The sequence below is a fragment of the Panthera pardus genome, unplaced genomic scaffold, assembly GCF_024362965.1.
Source record: "Panthera pardus isolate Hobbes unplaced genomic scaffold, ASM2436296v1 HiC_scaffold_25, whole genome shotgun sequence".
In the NCBI taxonomy this organism is placed as follows: Eukaryota; Metazoa; Chordata; class Mammalia; order Carnivora; family Felidae; genus Panthera; species Panthera pardus.
Window position 1 is genome coordinate 62,432,642 of NW_026526821.1, and position 17,045 is coordinate 62,449,686.

Consider the following 17,045-nt stretch of genomic DNA (forward strand, 5'->3'; position numbering starts at 1 on the left):
GATGGCGGAGCCCAGGGACCAATGTCCCCAAGCACTGGGGCTCCCTTCCCCCAGACCCAGCCTTGTTCCCTTCTCCTTCCCTGGGCAGTACCTGCTCCAGTCAGGCCGATCTCCTCACATAGACCACAGCTGGCCATCCCCGTTCCTCCTCCCTCAATCCCCACCCAACGGCAGACATGCAGCACACACTTACTTCGGAACTCTCTTGGGCCGTGTGCAAAGTGAGTCAAGTGCCCATGAGGGAAGAGGTGTCGCTAGGCTTCACTCCACAGATGAGAAAAGCTCAGGTGAAGAATGGAGTGGCTTCCCCGAAGTGGAGCCAGGATTTGAACCCAGGCAGTCAGACCCCAGCGCCCGGACCTACTAACCCCTGTCTGTTAGCTCCTCCCCGGGGTCCAGTCCAGCTCATCCCTTCACGAGAGACTATAGAGGGTGGGGGTCGAGGGCACAGGCCAAGGAACCTGGCTGCCAGGTTTATGTCCAGCTCCTCTTTGTACGGGGGGCCTCCGAAGCATGTCACCTCTCCCCTCTGTACCTCAGTTCCCTCACCCCTCTCCTCTGAATGGGGATCAGATTGGGTGGGGCAGTTGCTCCTGCCCACGCAGAGCTCTCATGTCAGCCTCTGAAAGCTGTCTTTGGCCCTGGCCCCACACTCGGTCCAATCTGTCCAGGCCAAGAGCAGGTCATGGTACAATTCAAGGCGACCATTTGTGGAGCCTGCTCCAAAGTCAGCCTTGGGATCCAGTTTCTTACTCAGCCCCGGATGAGCTGATGAGCTGGATGTGTTTCTTACTCAGCCCTGGATATCGGGGACCACTCTCCAACACAGTGGCCAGCATGTACGAAGCTCCTCCAGCCCTGGTCCCAGCACTGCCCCCCGCCACCTGCATCAACTGCACACTCGGGTGTACCCTCTCTACCACTTTTCCCACATCCCACCCAGGAATTCTGTCTCCCCGGCCAGTCTGTGAACACCCCAAGAGTAGGGATTCTATTTCCCCTCCACTTCCGTCCCCTGACAGCCCAAATACAGGCCTATGCAGACACTAGCTCCTCAAATCACACTTGAAGTGGATGGGGTTGGGTTGAGGGTTTAGACACTACAACTTTAGAGGTGCTGGTTAAATATTCAGTCCAAGTAGAGGTGGAAGAAGAAGCGGTGTGGGGTGGGATGCATGTGGACTTGGATGCAAATGAATGCAAATCACTGTGCAATGATATGCAGGTGTGCATCCTGGATTTGCGGGGAGGAGTCCCATGACTTCGGAATCTGGCTTCTGGTGGGTTCTGCCATCTGAGGGGCTCCGTGCCCGTGGAGATCTTGCATGGCAGGGCCAACAGCGGACCCCTGTGCGGCTCTCCAACATCAGTGGGAACCATCTGGGGAGCTGCAGTCACCCACCGGGGCAGCCTGGCTGGTGAGGGATGTGTAATGACAGAGGCCTGCCCTGGGGAAAGGCTGGAAGTGTGGCCAGAGCTGAGGACCTCTGGGACCTGGGGACACAGCTCTGGGAGAGCACAGAGGGCTGGACAGGAAGGAAAGACTAACTTGGTGTCATTTCCAGGTTTTCAGACTCTGTCTCAGCTCTCTGCTGTGACCACGACTGGGGAGCCCCTGGCTGTCTGCCACCTGCTACTGACACTCCCAGCCCTAGGCTGGACTGCCCATACCCCAAGTGGGTTGGCGGGCCAGGGCAACTGGGGCATCTAGGGGCTTCCCAACACTGATGGGTGCCCTCCTCGGCCAGGCACTGTGACTGTGACTGTCACAGTCAAGGGAGCTGAGACCTAAAGAGGCTGTGAGTTACACACAGTGGGTCAGAGAAGAACCGGGTCAGAACCCATGTTTCCAGCATGGGGCCGGATGGGGTCCCACACGGCAACGGAACCCCAGAGGGCCACCTCCTTCAGGTGAGTCATGGCAAGGAGGCTGAAGGAGATGAGGACAGGGCCAGAGAGAGCTAAGCTGAGCCAGCATCTGAGAATCTTCGGGGAGTTTGCAAGGCAGCCCCAAGCCGGGGTTCCCACAGCGGCAGGTGGGCATCCGGCGGGCCAGGCCGAACGGGGCTGGCACCAACTCTAGCGGGCTTGGAGATGCCAGCTCCCATCCGCCAGCAGGCCTGCCAGCTGGGGAAGCTTAATTAGAATTCCTCGGCCCTCCAACCCATTTCCTTCCTGGTGAACAGGACAGCTAATGGCCCCCGTCGCCTGCTGCCAGGGTGAGGTGGGCCAGGCTGGCAGCTTCAAGCCGGGCTGGGGGCAGGGATGACCTAACACGCTCAGGAAGCAAGCCTCTCCCCTGCCTGGCGTACGGAGCTGTGACCCTAAATTTCCCCAAGTCAGAGACCATCTGCCTGTCTGTCTATCCGTCCCCTCAGGGCCCAGGGGGCTGGTGAGTGTGGACAGACAGACACAGGCTGTGGGAAGCTTCAGTGATTAATGGGTGATGAAAACCAGACTCTGTCAGGATGGGGGTGGGAACAGAAAGGCGGAGAGAGGCTGTCTGTTTTATGCTTGGCTCAGCTCTGAGCCCACAGCTCAGGGGAGGAGGGCGGAGGCAGCTGAGGGCAGTCCCCGGCCCCAGCCTCGGCATCCCAGCCTGGGCAGCGGGCCCCACTTCACCGAGGCCCACCTGGCACCTCCTGCAGCCTCTGCCCCGGAAGGCAGCCCTGTGAGGAGCCAGCTTTGCCCCTAACCCCCAGGGATGTGCACGGCAGGGGATCGGGGGGCCCGAATCACCCTACCTCCCAGAGCATCCCAAGGTCTCCACCTCCTCAGTAGGAGAGAACGAAGGTCACCCCACTCCTCCATCCTTTCTCTTCTTCCCTGCCGTGGGGCTGAGGGTCCTGGGCCCAGACCCTGAAGTCCCTCTCACCCCCTAAACACATGACAACCTTATGCCCCGTTCTCAGGACCTGCTCAGCTCAGCTCTCACTATGGAAACTTTGGAAAATTTAAATCGAGCAGATTTCTCTCCCTCCCCACCCCCCCACCCCCGAGATTCCTTGACAGCAAAACCTACATCTAAGAGGATTTGGATCAAATCTCCAAACTCCAAACACGCAGTTGAGACAAACCAAGCTGGAGGAAGCCTTGTATACAGCCACTTCTCATGGTCCCCACCGCCCCCCCCCCCCAGACATCTGCAGGGACCTGGCAACACCTCCCACTCCACCCCCAAAATACCCCTCTTCTGCCTGTCTGCCCCATGAACTGGGATTCAACCATGAGATCCGTCCCCAGGATGAGGGATTACCCTCCCTCCCGAATACTGAACTCTGAGAGTTTTTCAAAGGCTTCCCAGCGTGTCCACCCCCAGGGCCCTGGGATCTGGCCAGGCAGAGCCCGAAAGAAGGAAACGGGATACAGATCGAGGAAGTGGCTTTGAGAAGGTGGAGCACACAGGCAAACTTTGCTGATGGAAGAGTTTTGCCGCTGGTCGACCAGGCCCGCCTGTCATCAGGATAAAAATTATTTTCTAGTTGTCAAAAATATATTTCCAAGGGGGCTGTTGTGTTGCAGTAAGGCAGGCAGGCAGAGAAGGAAAGCAATGTTTACTCCTCCCTTGTTGCCTGTCGGGCACCTTGTATGTATACTTGCTGGCCCACTGTGTCTCAGAAACTGTCTTTCCGAAGAAACCGACGCCTGGGAGGTTGCCCTGCCCGCCCCCCACCCACCCCCACTCTCAGTGGGTAAGTGACAGAGCTAAGATCCCAGGTCTGCCAGACACAAAACCCCTACTTTCAAGGCCCCACCCTGCCAGCGGCTGTGGGGAAAGAGCCGGACACCATCTGGGAAGAATCGGAGAAGATTTCTAGAAAAGGCCTCATGTGGAAATGAAAAAAAAAGCTTCATTAGCGCTTTTTAATCAATAAAGCAGAAACGTAACCTTCCTCCTTGCAAATATTTCTGGACTCCCAGGGGTACCCGACCAACAAATGATTCCGAAAGCAAGTGTAAAGTTTAAAAATCCCCACACCCACCAGTCAGAGAATGCTTTTTTATGGGGGTGCGGAAGGACGTGGCCAAACTTTCCTGTTCCTTGCCTCCCAGCCCCTGGCTCTTGCCTTGACAGAGCCCAGACTTGTCATCTGAGAAGAAGGGGGAGGGGGAGGTCACTGCCCTTGTCTTGTTTCTGCCCAGAGCTCTGCTCTTCTGCAGGGGATGCAAGGCCGGGACAACTTTGCAGCCCGCAGCCTGTCATGGAAGGAGCTGCTGGGCTATTCTCATAAAGGGGTGTGTAAGATACAGCCCTCCCCTTCTGCCCTAAGTGGGAAGACGAGACACCAAGTCGGCCAAGGCCAAGGCGGAGCGCCTGAGGTTCAGCTGGGCTCAGACCTGAGCTCTGGTCTGGACACGTGCAAACAGATCGGCTCACCCAGCCTGCCCCGTCTGCAGTGGGAGAGTCATCGTACCCCCCTCACACACCTTCTTGGAGGAAATGAGAAAGTGGGGGTGTTATTAACTGTCTATTGCTTCATAACAAATTATCACAAAGTTAGCAGCTAAAAACAACACCCGTTTATTATCTCCCAGTTCCGAAGGTCAGATGTCTAGGTGGGCTCAACTGGATTCTCTGCTCAGGGTCTCACAAGGCCAAAACCAAGGCTTGTGTCTAGAAGGTCTGGGAAAGCATCTGCTCTCAAGTTCCTTCAGGTTCTAACAGGACTCTGCTCCTGTGGTTGTAGGACTGAGGTACTGAGGAGGCAGTGCCTCCTCGCTGGTCATCCCCTGAGTCCCTCTCAGCTCCTAGGGACGTTCTCCAGGTCCCTTCCCTTCCACGTGGTCCCCTGCATCTTCCCGTCATCAACGGTACATGGAATCCCCTTTTATGCTTAAAATCCCTGACCTCCTCTCCTGCCACCAGCCAGAGAAAGCTCTCTGCTTCTAAATGGCTCACGTGATTAGATTAAGCACACCCCTCAGATAATCTCCCTTTTGATTAACCCAAAGTCAAGTGATTCAGAACCTTAATTAGTTTTTAAATCCCTTTGTTATATAATGTTACAGAATCAGACCCTTGATAGTTCATCATATTCAGGGATTAAGGTGGGAGACCAGGATGGGGGGCCCATTTGTAGTTCTCTCTGCCAAAGGGAGCAAAGGCACTTTGGTGTTTTTGTCTAAGCGCTGGATTAGACTCTTATCACAGGGTTTCCTTCCTTCTGCCCCAGCTACTCGGAGGAAAGAGTGGCACCCAGCTGGGTGGCCCTTCCCTCTGGGGTTTTTCAAGATCTGAGGGGGGATTCAGGCTTCAGGACCCCTGGGACTTTGCCGGCATCCACCACCTTCTCCCTTCTGGAGTTTCAGCCACCCATGCTACTAAGTACCCTGCCTGGGCTCCGCCCTTTCCTTCATGCTGTCTCAGCTCTGCACCATCTGAGTGATCTATGGTGGTGTCTACACTTGCCTCGTCTCTGTCTACCAGAATCTTCTGTCTACCACTCCTCACTCCCTTAATCTGCTCCTCTGTCTCCTTTACCCCAGTGGCTACCTTCCAGGCCGTATTTCCCAGGCCTTACTACAAGGACAGGATGGAGTCTGTTTTATCCCCTCTGTATTCCCAACACCCAGTCCAGAGCCAGGAGTGTAGCAGACACGCAGCAAACATTTGTTGTGGTTTCTCTGGGTTCAAGTATTTGTGGGGTCTATTTTCTAAACCCAACACTCACCAAACCCGACACTCACCCCTGCAGCAAATGAGCCACATGTCACACTCTCTCTCAGCCCGACCAAAGTGAGGGGACGAGCATGTGGGACCCTTGGAATGAAAAGCCACCACCGACTCTGTTCTCTCTCTCTCTCTCTCTCACACACACACACACACACACACACACCAGAAACTCTACATCCCCCTTGGCCCATGGCTGGCAGGTCAAGAGTCACCACCCACAGGCCTCCAACCCTCGCCAAACCTGGGCCTCAGCTTCGTGATCTCTCTAGGAGTTTACTTGTGCTGGCCTTAATCTTTTTTCATTCCGCCCCTGAATTTGGGCCTGTGTTCTCATCCCCTAGGGACCCACCCACTTCCTCTTGGGATTCCAGCCGAGGACAGTGTGGTTTGAAGGACGTTCTAATCCCAGCCCCAAAGCTCTGAGAGAAAAAATGACTAAAAGCCCTGGAATGTGGAGCCTGCTGCTTCCTGCAAAGCATGTTGAATGAAACACGTAACCAACAGCTGCAGCGCAGAGAATGGAAACTCTGAGGGACGTCATGGCCCCAGGTCCTCAAATAGCAGGGTTGTGAGGAGAACAAGCCCTTTATTTCGGCCCAGCTCGGATGCCCTCGGCACCAGCCCCTTCCCCCTCTCCTTCCAGGAACCAGGCCCATCGTGCCAAGGACATGCCCCTGTGGCTCACTGTTTCTGAACACCCTGTGGCCCACCAAAAGTCCTGGATCCTTTGTTGGGGCTGGAAAGACCCCCTTCCCACTCACCAGCCCCCAGTGGCATCTAGGACCCCACAGTTCAGCCACTGTTCACCCTCCGGAACAGGAGGCTAGCAGGTTCTCCAGCCCAGTTCCATCCTGGAACCTGCCCCAGGCCCAATATGGCAGTGCCCGCCAGCTCATGCAAAGTGCTAGGAGAACGCCACCCAAGGTTTCTGTCAGGGTGGACTTGGGGTGAAGAGTGAAGGACAGACAGTTCCAAGGGGAATAAAAGTCCTGGCAGTTAGAGAGTTCCTTCCTACAGATCACTCTTGCATGAAAGGAAGCGACACCAACATTTTCTCAACTTCTTTATTGAGATGTAGCACACACACAGCAAAACACGATAATTTTAGCAGTACAGTTCGATGAATTCTTTTATGTATGTATATACCACCTGAATCAAAATACAGAACATTCGGAATACCCCAGAAGGTTCCCTCAGGCCCCTGCCCAGTCAATATCCATCCCTCTCAAAGCTAATGACTCAAAAATTTCTCCCACCACATCTATGAGATCTACCCATGGTGTGGAGACGTTAACAACCCCAAGGCACCTACCATGCTCCAGGTGCTGTTATGACTAGATGGAATGTTGACTTTTTGCACTGAAGCCTTGATCTTGAGACCATTTTGCAGATAAGAAAGTCAGTTAAATCAGCTCGTTTCCAAAGTCAGGACATGGAGGAGCTGGAACTCAGACCCAGAGCTCTGTCTCCCCTCTCTTTCCTCTTTATACATGTAAGGAGACCTGCTCCCATTACACCAAGAAGTGGGAACACATTGCCTTAGAAGCCCACAGCCTGGAATATCCTCACAAAGGAAACTCACTTCAGGCTTCTGTGCACTCAGGAACCTGACAGGAGCCCCATTTTACTTCAGTTCCCTAGCGCATGGGGATCTAGACAAGGCAGAGACAGAGGGTGAACAGTGGGAAGAAAGGGCATTCAGAGCACCAGGCCCAAGAGGAGAAGGTTTGGGAGGAAAAGAATGAAGTGGTTCATTTATTTAGCCAGCCCAAGCTTGGGGTTGTAGTCAGACTGTGACTGAGTCTTCATCACTCACATATCTGGCACCTGGGCCAGGAGGACTCAAACAAGCAGGGCTGGACCAGCTGGGGTTCCTCAGGTATCTCTCCCTCTATATGGCCTCTCCACATGAGCTCTGCAACATGGCAGCTTCAGAGTAGCTGGACTTCTTGCCTGGGCAACTCAGGGATCTAAAGGCATATGTCCTGAGAGAGAGGAAGACAGAAGTGTGTCACTGTCTCTAACCCAGCCTTCGAAGTCATGCAATGTCATTCCTACCATACTGTATTTGTTAAGGCAGTTACCAAAGTTTACCCAGGTACAGACAAGGGGGCGTTAGTTCTATTTCTTTTTTCTTTTTTTTTTTAAGATTTATTTATTTTTAGATAGAGAGTGTGTGTGCACCAGCAGAGGAGGGGCAGGGAGAGAGAGAGAGAGAGAGAGGATCCCAAGCAGGCTCCATGCTCATTGCAGACCCTACACGGAGCTGGATCCCAAAAGCCTGGGATCATGACTGACTCCAGCTCAACTGACTGAACCACCCAGGCACCCGATTCCATTTCTTGATAGGAAATGTGTCAACAAATTTGATCCATGTTTAAAACCAGCACAGTCTATCCTCTGGACATAAACTATTTTCATCCCTCTCACATGCAAACTACACATACTCCCTTCCAACAGTGCCCAAAAGTCTCATCTATTATGGCATCAGGTTTCAGCTTAGAGGACTGGGATCTCATCATCTAAACCCATCATGGAAGAGGTTCCTCAGAGGCAATATCTCAGGCACAGCTGCTTGAGCACTAATGACTGTGAACTAAGAAAAAGTTATCTGCTCCATGCAACCCCAACACACAATGATGGGACAGGCCTAGGATAATCACTGTAAACATTCCCATTCAAAAGTCATGGGGGAAGCACCGAGCAGTCCCTGGTCCATAGACATGGTGAATTCCAGACAGGCACAGATTGCCAGTTTCTTGATTAGGCCTCAGTCCTTCTACCTGGGAATGTTTCCCAATGACTCTTGTCTCTGTCCTCTGGGCTCTGGGTTCCACCTTCTGAATCACCATTCCTTCACTAAAAAATGGCTGCTGTTTACAACTGAGTAGCTTTCTCAGCTTGCTTCCTTCTTGGGGGCCCAAAGTCTGAAAAAATTGTGCAGCCTTTTTTCATTTTGTTCTATTCTGTAGCTTTCCATCTGAGATGATGGTGCATCTGACAATACAATTCTATTTAAGACTTTGTAGGTTTCCTACAGATCCTATTAAGCATCACTCCATTAGCCAAAAGCTATACTACAAATCTCCTCAAGATCAGCTCTTCTCTACCTTGAGCTTCTGGTGAGACTGTTGAGGCACAATCCTCTAAGATTCTTAGAAGCCTTGTTATTTAATAATCTGTGAGGCATGCTCTCGAATACTCAGGGGGCCTTTATCTGAAAGATTTTATGAAGCATTTGCTCTTTCTGAGGTTTTAACAAAAGGTTCTCACAGTCCCACCCTGGATTTTATCTTTGTCCTGAGGCCCTTTCAGACTTTGAGAATCTTTTGCTATCTAGAGGAGGCTGAGAAAGAGAAATAAAATTTACTTTCAAACCCAGCAAATCCCTGGCTTTTAAATATTTTCTCTACAAGTTTGCTTGAAAATTAAACTTTCCTTTTAAACTCATCTTTCTCTGTATCATATGTAACTAAAATAATCCAATTGGCATTTTCAACATTCTGCTTCAAAGTCTCCTTAGCCCAAACCATTGGGTCACTAGGTACATTCTCTGTCGTCCACATCACTTCAAAGGACAATGTTGCTTAATTTCCTCCCACTGCGTGATAAGGGTCCCCTTTGCTCCTGCTTCCAACAACATCTTCCTCATGTTTCTTTCAGGCCTGACCTGCAGCCTTCTTGGGGCCATCAGGCTTCCCCTTCCAATATCCTCAAAACCCTTACAATTTCTGTCCACCTCCCAGTCCTAAGCCACAGAGTTAGGTTTTCTTATGGCAGCTGTCCATTTTCAGGTAACAAAAAGCCTGGGTCAGCTGTCTATTGCATTATAACAAACCATCCCCAATGACCTCAAAGTAATAACAGGCATTTATTTTGCTCACAAGTTTGGGGGTTGGCTGAAAATAAGCCAGGCGGTTCTCTCTCGGGACCTCTCCATGAATTCTCAGTCACTTGGTGATGGGGGCTCCTCAGGCATCTCTCTCTGTGAATGAACTTCCCCAAGCAGCTTCAGGGTGGCTGAATTTCTTTTCTTGTCACTGAAGGCTCCCCATGTGAGTGTCCCAAAAGGAGCCATCAAAAGCTTCATGCTCTTTTCTAACCTAGCCCTGGAAATTACATTTTTGCTGCAGTCTGTTCGTCTAGCCACTCCCAAATCTCTACCCAGGTTCAAGGGGCAGGGATGTAGACTCCAGTGACAGGAGCGATGGGAGGAGAATCAGAGGATTGAGGGCATGTTTTGAAACCATCACTAGAGGTTGAGTAACATGTCTAAGGTCTCACAGCTGGAAAGTGACAGAGTGGAGGTTTGAACCCAGGCATTCCGATTCCAGACTCCCATCCTAAACTGCTAGTCTACACTGCCTGCTATACTTGTAGACACAGCGGCTGATGGCACAGGCTCCAGGAGGAGGTCCTCTGTCCTGGGAAACCTCCTGACTTGCTTCTCTGTACTCAGCTTGCTCCCATATTAGATGCAGAGGCTGCCAGATGTAAAACGAATGAACAAATCAGAAGAGCTGAAGCAGCCTCTTCTCAAGGCATTTTCTCCTCCCTGAGATCCTTTACTTCCCTGTGGCCACCGGTGTCTTGGTGTGGTTTCCGTGTCACTCTCACCGTGGCCCAGGACACCTCTTTGTCCACTCACTCCTGTGCACTTGATCTTGCTAGATGTGTTCTCATGGGGGCAGGAGGAGTGTCCCTGGACATTTCAAGAATGTCTGCCAGGCTTTTTGGTGGAAAGCCTGCAGATTACTCATCAAAGAAGATGAGGCTTCTGTTGACTTTACCAGGCCATGGGGTTTTTCTAAATTTTCTTTAAGGCTTAACTTTCTATGGCTTTCAACACACAAAGATTTAAAATTACATTGTTGGTCACGAGCACTTAAAGTTCTAAAAAGAGCTTGCATGATAGACCAACATTTCCAATATAAATCTTGTCTGATGTAATGCTTCATTTTCTGGATGACACCTTTGTGTGGAGGACAAATCAGCCAGGATACAAAGCGTGGGCAGATAGGACCGCCATGAATGGTTATGTAGTCTGTGCACTGCACCAAGGGGCCTGGCCAAGGAAATGAGTGGAATGGGGCCTGAAATCCAGCCCCACATTCCACTGACCAAACCTTTCACCCTGGTGAGGAACTATATCTGCCTGGAGGAAAGAACAGCTTTTTCTAATTTGTCCAGAGGGGCACCTTTTTCTTTTCTCTCTCTCTCTCTCTTTTTAATGTTTGTTTATTTTTGAGAGAGAGAGAGAGAGAGACAGAGTGCGAGCTGGGGAGGGGCAGAGAGAGAGGGATGCACGGAATCTGAAGCAGGCCCCAGGCTCTGAGCTGTCAGTACAGAGACCGACGCAGGCTTCAAAAACACAAACTGTGAGATCCTGACTCGAGCCAAAGTCAGACACTTAACCAACTGAGCTACCCAGGTGCCTCCTCCTTTTTTTTTTTTTTTTTTTTAATGTTTCATTTACTTTTGAAAGAGTGCAAGTTGGAGAGGGGAAGAGAGTGGGGACAGAGGTTCTGAAGCAGATTGTGCACTGACAGCAGCAAGCCTGATGTGGGGCTCGAACCCACAAACCGGGAGATCGTGACCTGAGCCGAAGTTGGACGCTCAACTGACTGAGCCACCAAGGAGCCCCAGAGGGGCACCTTTTTCAAACTCAACTAAGATGCCATATGTATTAGAAGCAGCACTAGGGGACCACTGGAAGAGATAATAAAATATTCTATTAACCTACTCCTTAGGACAAGTAATAGCAATCAACCCTGACAAATAATGATAATAAATTTATTAAGTTTCAAGAAAGGATTGAACAACTTAAGCCTCAGGAAAGACCAGAAGCAGGACAGTTCCAAGGACCTAAGCATCTAGAGTCAATGAACCTCCTCCATAGAACACTTCCATCAAAATAGTGCCATCCCCACAGCTGCCAGTCTCCACCTCTCAGTTCAAAATCCCAGAATTTGACAGAAAGAATCTGATTGACCCAGCTGGATTCAGCTATTCTCTCTGTACCCATCAGCTGTGGCCAGGTGTGGGAAGAGTCATCCTGTATAGTCTATACCATAGATTCCGTTGCTGGGCTCCTCACCATATTAGGGGGTTCCCAGAGCCCAGGCCTTAACTTTGGGCTGTGCAGCCCTCCAAAAGTTGCCCATGGCAGTTCTGTACAATGTCTAGCTAGGATTGGCCATCCCTACACGGTCAATAGCTGACCGATCCAGCCATTCAGAAAAAATACTCCTGTGGCTGTTTACTCCGTATGTAACAGGCAATGACAGTCTCCATTTACTACAGACCTTGTTTACGAGTGCTTTTAGCTTCTAAAGTCAATTCCTCATGTCCTTATTGGGACTTGGGTCACTGACAGACCAGAGCACCTATTCAGCTTTGCAAAACTATTCAGAGACCAGCCTATGCAATAGTCGCAAAATCATCTTGCAGTCTTCATCAACAACCTCTTAACATTTTTTAAAATTATTACATATTGAAAAAGAATAAAATGAAAATAAGTAAGTAAATAAATAAATAATTGCACAGGATGGCACCTGGCTGGCTCACTACGTACAGCATGTGCCTCTTGTTCTCAGGGTCGTGAGTTCAAGCCCCACCTTGGGCATAGAATTTACTTAAAATAATAATAATAATAAAACAGAAACACATGGCCCACTCCCCAGATTCAACAGATGTTAATGGTTTGCCATTTTGCTTCATATTTCCTTATCTTTTTTAAAGAAATAAAATGTTACAGCTACGGCTAAGTCCTTGCCCACATTCCTACTCCCTCCTGCCCACGCAGATGTGAGCGCTGGCCTCAGGTTGGGAGTGATTTCCACAAGTGACTCTGGCTTTGACTTTTCTTTGCCTGGACCTCAGGTGCACGAGTTGAGCCAATCACTCTCTCAATGGCATGCTCTCATGTCTGCTCCTTCTGCACAAAGGCCCTCTCCTTCCATTTTATCCCTTTGATCCTCGTTCGCTACCCCTGTGCCCCGCACCCACAAAGGCAACCACATTAATGTGTTTGTACGTAGCCCTCTAAAGCATACGTTGCCATTCTGTGTACATGTATTTTTAGTTTAGGGTGGGTTTTTTTTTTGTTTTTGTTTTTTTGCTTTGTTTTTGTTTGTTTTTGTTTTGTTTTTGCTTTGAGGCACTTTAGTAAAAGGCTGGTACTCATATAAATAAATGAATGAGAACTTAAAATTCATCATACATTTTCTTCATTTTTTAGCTTGGCCTTCTAGTAAATCTTTAGCTTTATTGATTTTGGCTGCTATCTAAAGAGATTCTCCCCTGTCTGGGTGATTCACCAGCATCATTTGTCAACAAGCATCTCATTTCCCCCTTATTGGCAGTAGGGCTAATGCTTAGTATTAATGCTGCTTCCCCATTTGGTGATTTGGGGTTCAAACCCCGAATCTGTGATAGCCACCACTGAAGGCAGATCTTGATATATTTTGAAAAATGTGTTTTACTTGGGGCTCCACATGCTCTGTGGCTTGAGAAACAGAACAGCCTGCAAACCCTACAACTGCAGTAGCCAGTCCACTGTCCTGGCCGTGGATCCAGTTCGGCTCCCTCACCTCCAAGATCAACCCAGCCCAGAGGCCGTAGCCACCAGCTCCATGCCTCTACCAGAAAGTGACACAGCCACCACCAGCATGTACTGTGTATTTTTAGTTTATATATATGACATGCTGCTGTAGATTTCATTCTGTTTCTTGCCCTCTCAGTCAGCACTATGGTTTTTTTTTTAAGTTTGTTTATTTATTTATTTACTTACTTACTTACTCGGAGAGAGAGAGTGTGTGCACATGCATGCACACGCACACGTGCAAGTTGGGGAGGGGCAGAGAGAGAAAGAATCCCAAGCAGACTCCACGCTGTCAGCACATAACCCAGCGAGGGGCTTGAACTCATGAACCGTGAGATCATGACCTGAGCTGAAGTCCGACCCTTAACCAACTGAGCCACGCAGGCGCCCCAGCACTACGTTTTTAAGTTCCACCCATATTGCCGGGTATACATCTAGTTGCCTGTACACCCACCCAATTTAACCTATCCCCTTCCTCCGGTGAGGTGGAGGAGGGAGGAGGAAACTCAGGAGGTGGTTAGGCTCAGGCTCGTCCCCTAGACACTATCCCAAGAGAGAGATGTGTCAATGCCCCTCCATAGCCATACACGTGTACACACCCACCGCATTTCAGATGGAGCCCCAGCAAGTGGAGGTGGAGGAAAGCAAGCTGGGAATTCTATCAAAGGACTTGTTTCAGAGCTCTGCTTTTATGTCCAAGTCCTTGCCTCCCCCAGGAAGCCCGCCCTGACCACCCCATTCCATGCAGTTTTCTCCCCATTCTGGGGACTGTGAATCTCATTTAATCAGACACTAGTCAATTCTAGTCTTTCTGTTACTACCTCCCCAATTCGTGTGAAATCCTCTTGAAGGAAAGAACCATCTCTTGTCCATTTTGCTTCTCTTGCTCAAGGCCTGACCCTGAAGAAATGAGGGCAGGGAGTGGGAAGCTGACCAGTGATTTCCTTAATTCAGGCCCCACTCCCTCGGTTTTAGGGACATACCATCTTTCAACAAACACTTATGTGCCAGGCTCTTAGAAGTCCAGAGAGGGAACATACACTGTTCCAGCTCTCCAGGAGCCCTTTAATGGGGGATGCAAATAACCAAACATTAAGTCATGAGACACCGTGGGGAATGCAAAGACGGGCAGCTACTTGGGGTGCCAAAGAGGAAATTGCAGCTCAGCACAGAGGGAGGCCAGGGGCTCCCAGAGGAGGCGACATCCAAGCTGCCCCTGGAAGAGAAGAGGTAAATTTAGAATTGGGAGCAGGGCAAGGGGATTATGAAGTAAGACTGAGAGGATACAAGAAATACCAGTATTGCGTGCATTCCAGTTATTATGGCTGCACATCAAACAACCACTTATTACGTTTGCAGATTCTCTGGGTCAGGGATCTGGACAGGGCACAGCAGGAAGGGCTTGTGTCTGCTCTGTGTTGTCTGGGGCCTCGGCTGGGAGCATCCATGGCTGGACTTTGGAATCATTGAGGGCTCATTCACTCACAGATCTGGTGGTTGGTGCTGATGTAGGTTGGGTCCTCAGTTCCTCTCCACATGGTTTTTCTGTTGGTCTCTCCAGGCGGGCTAGTTTGGGCTTTGTATAGCAAAGTGGCTGGGTTCCTAGGGTGAGCATCCCCCAAAAGAGAGAGGGCCAGGTGGAAGGTATATGACTTGGCATCCCAAATCATCACTTCTGCCGTACTCTATTGGCCAGGGCAGTCACAAACCCCCAGCCCAGATTCAATGAGAGAAAACAGACCCCACAGCTCAGTAGGAAGAATGTCAGTCACATTGCCAGAAGAGCATGTGGGAGGGGGTATATAATTTGGTGCAGCCATCTTTGGAGAACACAATCACCATGGTATGTATTGATAAGGTGGAGGGACAACAATGGATGGATAGGCATCCAATACTGCTCAGGTACAATATGTCAAATGGAGGCAGCCAGATACAAGGCTACCAGGATAGGTCGGGTCAGGTTCTGGAGGGTCTTCAAAACCACACTTAGGAGAATGCTTATAGGCAAAAGAGGACTTTGGAAGCCTAGGACTCCTGCCCCCCTCATTCCCAGACGGAACCCAGAACCTCCTCTGTGCTTGATCAGAAAATATCTAAGGCTCTCTGTGGGTGGCTGAAGCAAAGGGACTCTCAGAGTTGGTCTGCACCCTTGGAATAAGTGTCAAGGATAGCCAGACACCAACCCCTATCCTTGTCCCTGTGTGTGTATGTGTCCACGCCTACCTGACTGAGCCCATCTCTTGGCTATAGAGTCCCATGGACGCTGCTGCTTGGGTAGCAGGCAGAGACTCTTCAGAAATGCCCTTCCCGATTCATTCTGAATAGTCCTGGGCAGAGCAAGACCCACACTTTCTCTCTCTCTCTCTCTCTCTCTCTCTCTCTTTCTCTCTCTCTCTCTCTCTCTCGCACACACACACACACACACACAGGCACACACAGGCAGGCCCACTAGGCATAAGCCAATGAGACAGCATCATATCAAGGAGAGAGTCTTGCATAATCATCTGGTCTCTGCCCAATGAGCAAGGGGTCTTGAAGAAATCATATTTACCCCACTGGAACTTGGAGGCAAGTCCAAGAATTGCACTAGACAGGAGTTTTCCCCAACCATGGTCATTGGAGATCAGCAATTAAATTCACCTGGCTTGAAAACTACAATGAGATACCACCTCACGCTCACTAGAATGGCTAAAATGAAAAAGATAAGGCAATACCAAGTGCTGACAAGGATACAGAGCAGCTGGAACTCTTATACTTTGTTGGTGGGGATGCAAAATTGTATGCCCACCTTAGAAAACAGTTTGGTTAGTATCCACTAAAGCTAAACACCTTCCCTATGACCCAGCAATTCCACTCCTAGATATTTACCCCAAAGACATAAAACATATGTCCACAAAAGACACTTGACTTGTACAAAATGATCATAGCAGCCTTATTTATAACAACCCCAAATTGGAAAGAGTCCAGGTGTCCATCAACAGGTGAACAGATAAATGAAAAGAAACAGACTACTGATACACACAACATGGGTGGACCTCAGAAACATTTATGCTGAGTGAGAGAAGTCAGAAACAAGAGTCAATACCATATCATATGACTCGACTTATCACAAAGTCTCATAAAATGATGATAGAAGGGGCGCCTGGGTGGCTCAGTCGGTTAAGCTTCTGACTTTGGCTCAGGTCATGATCTTGCAGTTCGTGGGTTCATGCCCTGCATTGGGCTCTGTGCTGACAGTTCAGAGCCTGGAGCTTGCTTCAGATTCTGTGTCTCCCTCTCTCTCTGCCCTTCCCCTGCTTGCACTCTGTCTCTCTCTCTCTCTCTCTCTCTCTCTCTCTCTCTCTCAAAAATAAATAAACATTTTTTAAAAAATGATGATAGAAGTCAGAGCAGTTGTTGCTTTGGGTGTGTGGGGAGACCGGAAAGAGGATCCATGGAACTTTCTCGAATGATTGCAGGCTCTATATCTTCATGGGATGTAGGTTACACAGATGTATACATTTGTCAAAATGCATGAAACTGCGCATGTAATACCTGTGCCTTTCACTGTTATACTTTAATTTAAAAAATAAATAATAAAATAACACAAAACAAAATAAAATGAAATAAAATAAAATCATCTAGACGGCCTGTGACAATGCAGCCTGGGCACCACAGACCAACAGAGTCAGGGAGTCCTCCCGAGCGGAGCCCAGGTATCGGCATTCACAGCTTCCACCTTTGGCGTGAACATTAGCCTTGAGACCCATGTCCCCAGGGGCGTCTTCC

The 17,045-nt window shown here is 49.8% G+C and overlaps 1 pseudogene; it reads right to left on the reverse strand.

The window, feature by feature from the left end:
* Positions 1–12,903: 12,903 nt before the first annotated feature.
* On the reverse strand, positions 12,904–17,026 carry LOC109264166 (mitochondrial import inner membrane translocase subunit TIM14-like; annotated as a pseudogene).
* Between the last annotated feature and the right edge of the window lie 19 nt (positions 17,027–17,045).